The sequence below is a fragment of the Hyla sarda genome, chromosome 9 (genome assembly GCF_029499605.1).
Source record: "Hyla sarda isolate aHylSar1 chromosome 9, aHylSar1.hap1, whole genome shotgun sequence".
Taxonomy (NCBI): domain Eukaryota; kingdom Metazoa; phylum Chordata; class Amphibia; order Anura; family Hylidae; genus Hyla; species Hyla sarda.
In genome coordinates, this window is record NC_079197.1 from 172426304 (window position 1) to 172432303 (window position 6000).

Sequence of the window (6000 nt, forward strand, 5' to 3'; positions counted from 1 at the left end):
AGGGTTTTGTCATCATCACAGCCGGGAATTCTCTACTATAGGAAAAGTTGATCCAGTTCAAGAAGCTCAAGAAGAAGCTATGGTTACTAGATTTCTCTTGGGGGGGCACGCAGATCTGGGGATTTATTTATTTATTTTGGTTGCCCTATTTGGGGTTGGGAAAACTTTTTTTCCTATTACAAGGAAATGATCACCAGCCTCAAAAGGGTTTGTTGCCTTCCTCTGGATCAATACAGTAGGGTCATTATTTCAACTTGATGGTCTCTTTTTTCTCATATTTAAGGCTGAATTCGCGTTGTATTTGTGTTAATGTTGTATGTACAGGATTTTATAAATTAAACAGATGCTATAAATGGATTCTGCTGGATGGCCGTACAGAAGAACCTGTTACCCATTGACTTACATTATAAAAGTTAATGGACCGCAACATATACAATAGTAGCGACTACAACATTATACTAGAAGGAAGAAGGATTGTCCAGCGCTTGACAGCCAGGGAGAACAAACAGGTACACGGAGATGTGTGACGTGTTTCGGCTCACGTTACCGAGCCTTAGTCATACACATGTATGACAGACATGGATGACTAATGTAAAAGTGACATGAATCAAATAAAGACAGATGGAAATAATCATTTTGTCTATTTTATACCATAAGGCTACATTCACACTATATAATTGAGAAAAGGAGAAATTCCTGGCACATACCTTGCACAGAATGTGCCGCATCCCTAGATGGTAATGATTTCCGAGTGGTCCCGTGCCCGCACAGAATTTCTCCTGGTGGTTATTCTGTAGTGTGAACCTGGCCTAATAGTTTAAGCTTCTTGTAGGAGATGACATATTAAAGACTTTTTATACTTGGTTTGGGCCAGGGGAAACCTGACTAATAACACAGTGTCTGGTGAGTTGAGTGTCACAAATGGGCAGTGCACTCTAGCGCTCACCCAGAACCCCTGTCCCTACCTATAGCATAGTCGCCTTAACAACTGGAAGACGGTCCCTACTCTGGAATAAGTGCAGGGACCTCTCAGGTCAAAACAGCAAACTACACACAATATAGGTCAGGGAGAAACAGTCAAAACACAATGGGTTAACATGCACAGGATTCTAAGCTCAGAAGGAGACAAACAGAAAGGATAGTCAGCAAGGCAGATCAAAAAGCCAAGAGGACAACAGTACTACTGAGTCAAGTAGCAAAGGGTTAACCAATATCCGAGCCAAAGTCACAGAACCAGAAAACAGAGTCCGATGCAGAGTATAGCTAGCGACAGAGTACAAACTCTTTCACATGTGCTGTCTGAGAAGACACTGCAGACTTAAAGGGGTACTCCGGCCCTAAGACATCTTATCCCCTATCCAAAGGATAGAGGATAAGATGTCTCACCGAGGGGGTCCCGCCACTGGGGACCCCCGCAATCTTGTATTCCCCAGCCACCTGTTTGAGCTGCATGCCGCGGTGCCAGCTCACAAACAGCCGGGTGGCGACCACGGGGTCAGAGTATCGTGACGTTATGACTCCGCCCACGTGTGACATCATGCCCCGCCCCCGTTATGCAAGTCTATGGGAGGGGGCTTCACGCCAGGGACATGTTGGATTAGAGGTTGTAAGAGCTGGTCAAACCTCATAGAGGGGGCTCCTCCTGTACATGATTTTTGTTTTGTACAGTTGCAGCTTAGGCTTTATATTATGTGATGTATGGTTCTATATATATATATATATATATATATATATATATATATACATATATATATATATAATATCCTGACAGTTATAGCATGTATGTTCTTATATTTTACTCTTAGCTGCTTTTTAATTCACACGTTTGTAATGACGTATTAACCCTCCACCCCTGGAGTTACCAAACTTAACAAAGTGTTGTCACTAGCGGGGCTATCCGTGATAAACAGTAGGTTTCTACTCGAAACGCGTCCAGATGTTGTTGCCTGTATGCACTATGGTATAATGTTCTTCTTTTTTTTTTTTTTAAGGGGTACTCACCCCATAGACATCTTATCCCCTATCCAAAGGTTAAGGGATAAGATGTCTGATCGTGGGGCTCCCACCGCTGCGGACCCCCGTGATCTCCCTGCTGCACCCGATATTCGGTTAGAGCATCGGGTGCAGTGCTGGAGGCTTGTGACGTCACGCCTGCACCCTGCTCGTGATGTCACAGCCATACCCCCTCAATACAAGTCTATGGGAGGGGGCGTGACAGCCGTCACGCCCCCTCCCATAGACTTGTATTGAGGGGGCATGGCCATGACATCACGAGCCTCTGCCCCGCATAACCAGTCATCCGGAACAGAGCGAGTTTTATTTTTGGTCACTTTACATTTTATCCTTACAAGAATGAATAATGAAACTTGTAGTAAAGCTCTCTTTACAGCAGATTTCACCTGCTTGCTCCTCAGGCTGTATATGAAAGGGTTAAGCATTGGGATAAAAAGACAATATGCTATACTGACCACCCGGTCATAAACTGGAGAGTAGATGGAGCTGGGGCGAAAATACATAAATATGACTGTACTGTAGAAGATGATGACCATGGTGAGGTGAGAGAAACACGTAGAAAAGGTTCTCCATCTTCCTTTCGAGGTCCGTAGCTTCAGCACAGCTCTGATGATCAGTATGTAGGACCCCAAGATGATGAACGCTGGTCCGAAGATGATGACACCGCATTCGATGAACACAACCATTTGCTCAATGTAAGAAGGTGCTGAACAGGACAACATCATTATCACAGGCAAGTCGCAGAAGAAGTGAGGTATAACCCACCTACAGTGAGGATGAGAAGCGTTTATGACCGTGTACACAGCGGAATGAAAGCTCGCGATGACCCATGAAGAGGTCACCAGGCACATACGTGTCCTCTCACTCATAATGTTTAGGTAACGCAATGGATGACAGACTGCAGAGTATCGGTCAAGGGCCATGATAGCCAGAAGGAAACTGTCCATGTTACCGAATACCAAGAAGAAGAAGAACTGCAGGAAGCAGTTATGGAAGGAGATGTAGGTGTCTCCAGACAGGAGCCCATACAAGGCCCTTGGAATCGTAGTAGATGTTATGCAAATATCCACCATGGCCAGATTACCCATAAGGATGTACATTGGGGTGCGGAGTTGAGGTTGTAATATGATAAGCATGGAAATAGAGACGTTCCCTACAATGCAGATGATGTAGGCTCCCAAGAAGACAGAGAAGAGAGGAAGGAGAACGTGAGGCATCTCAGAGAAGCCCATTAAAATGAACCCATGATGCGTTTCATTCTTTACCTTCATGATAGGTGTGATGAAACAATGGAGGGTAAGGTGAAATGCTTCTTTTGTGGTCTTCAAAACCTTACATGTTCATCTGTGAAAACATAATATAGAAAGTTATAAAAAGTGGAGGCCCCCCATGTCTCATTATTTATATAGCCCCAGCATACCCATCAGTGCTACTCACAGACACATTGGGGGAGATTTATCAAAACCTGTCCAGAGGAAAAGTTGCCCAGTTGCCCATAGCAACCAATCAGATCGCTTCTTTCATTTTGCAGAGGCCTTGTTAAAAATGAAAGAAGCGATCTGATTGGTTGCTATGGGCAACTGGACAACTTTTTCTCTGGTTAGGCTATGATAAATCTCCCCCATAGACCTTCTTCCCAACAGGACTTACAATCTCTCTCAAGCTTAGACACAAGGGTCAACTGCATATATCTCATGATAACAGGATGAAAAAATATGGAATTATGTCTGTTTCATGAATTACTATTCAACCTATAGGAAGTATCCAAACCAATGGAACCAGAGGGGTACCTAAAGCCCCTGGCGAGATCCTATGTAAGTGTCAGTAGCCAGGTAGTTAGATAGGTAGCCAAGTAGCTTAATATGTGAGTAGGTAGGCAGCTATGTAGGTACGTAGTTATTCAGGTAGCTATGTAGGTACATAGTTATTCAGGTAGCTATGTAGGTATACAGGTATATAGATAGCCAGGTAGGTAGGTAAAAAGGTAGGCAGGTAGGTAGCCAGCTATGTCAGTAGGTAGTCAGGTAGGTAAGTAGGTAGCCAAGTAGCTAGGTAGGTAAGTAGGTAGGTGACTAGGGAGGTAGCCAAGTAGTTTTGTAGCTAGGTAGGAGGGTAAGTAGGAAGGTAGGTACCAAGTACCTAGGTATGTAGGTAGTAGTTAGTAGGTAGGTAGCTAGGTTGGTATCCAGATCGCTAACTAGGTTGGTAAGTAGGTAGATAGGTAGGTAAAAAGGAAGACAGGTAGATAGATCGGAAAGTAGTCTGCCACCTCCCCAATTCCCCCCATGCCAGGATGACAAAAAAACACACATCATGCTTACCTCTGTCCGGCGCAGCAATCCACAGTGTAAACACCGATCAGTGACATCATCACGCCTGCACTGCATGGAATGTGTCATCATAGTAAACTTATTTTTTAAGACTTTTTGGTAATTTTCTTTCTAATGTTAAATTTAACTATATATTGTAGTTTGCAGTTTTAATTCTGGTCACTACCCCTAATAATAAGCTAAGGCTTCTGAGAGAAAACTTCCCAGCAGTCTCCTCACTATCATCACATGAAGGAATGGGGACAATGAAAGGTGACATCCTATCTATAGATTGAATGGGTTCAGGCCATTCACAATAGGTGATGGTCACAGCTCTCTTCCTCCCCCTCCCTACACTCAGATCTCACAGCATGCCTGAAAAACTCTTCCACAGAAGTTAATGAGTCCACTCCAGTCTATTGTTTTCTATGTTTGGGCAAGATGGCTACCCCCATTATAATGTACAAAAATTAAATAAAAACATTAAATACAGTGGGGCAAAAATCCATAAAATCACATTGTATGATTATTAAAGAATTTAAGGGGGAAAAATAAGTATTTGGTCAATAAGAAAAGTTCATCTGAATACTTTGTTGTATACCCTTTGTTGGCAATGACAGAGGTCAAATGTTTTCTGTAAATCTTCACAAGGTTTTCACACACTGTTGCTGGTATTTTGGCCCATTCCTCCATGCAGATCTCCTCTAGAGCAGTGATGTTTTGGGGCTGTCGCTGGGCAACACGGACATTCAACTCCCTCCAAAGGTTTTCTATGGGGTTTAGATCTGGAGACTGGCTAGGCCACTCCAGGACCTTGAAATGCTTCTTACAAAGAAGGTCCTTTGTTGCCCGGGTGATGTGTTTGGGATCATTGTCATGTTGAAGTGAGGAGGAAAAAACGAAAGTGCAGAAATGAAAAAACCCTGTGTCCTAAAGGGGTTAATAACACCTTGTGCATGAGGCCTCGAGGAGCCATGAATACTATCATATATACATTTCCCATCCTAACAGTGTATGAAATCCTCTGTACTCTTTGGCCAGGAGGACGATTACTCACCCATTATGGTCTCACCCATGGTCCATCTGTGACCTACCAAATCTCACATTCCTCCATAACTATGAGTTTGGCTGCCTACAACCCTCATGGGTGACCAACGTATCTTCAGAAGTCTCTTCACAACATGGAGGAAACAGCAATGATGTGTTCTATATAAAGCACTCAGCGAGACATCTAGGTATAGCAGATGTATTATGGCTGAGGGTCCTTAGTATCAGTATTCGTGGTGCGGTCCCTGATGTATGGCGTTTGTGATGAGTAGAAGGCAGATAGTCCGGAACAATAAAACCAGATGTGTTCCATGCAGAACGTCCGGCATGACATCTAGTCTCATCTCTGTGAGTGGCCTTGTCTTATAGAAACATAAAGGACACCAGAGGATTTACCCACCAACCATCTGTGACTAATTCTAAGCCAAGGGGGATTATAAAGGACTCCGTAGAGGACGCATCCCCTGAACACCCAGTTACACCGGCTGATTTACAGAGGGGAAACATTATTATAGATGGAATTAATGACATGAGACGTCAATGTATTATCGTAGAATATTCTTTATAGAAATTCTATTAATTGACAAAATCACTCGATAGACCATGTTTTTTTTCTGTTTTTAAAGGGGTA

General features: G+C 43.3%; 1 long non-coding RNA gene across 1 annotated transcript in view; it reads right to left on the reverse strand.

Moving 5' to 3' along the window:
* The window catches only part of LOC130291090 (uncharacterized), an 81847-nt gene extending 78347 nt beyond the window's left edge, over positions 1-3500 (reverse strand). The window contains exons 1-2 of the long non-coding RNA XR_008847795.1: positions 3451-3500; positions 3279-3357 (exon numbers count right to left, since the gene is read on the reverse strand). This is a non-coding gene — a long non-coding RNA (uncharacterized LOC130291090). The remainder of the gene's footprint in view (positions 1-3278; positions 3358-3450) is intronic.
* Positions 3501-6000: the final 2500 nt, after the last annotated feature.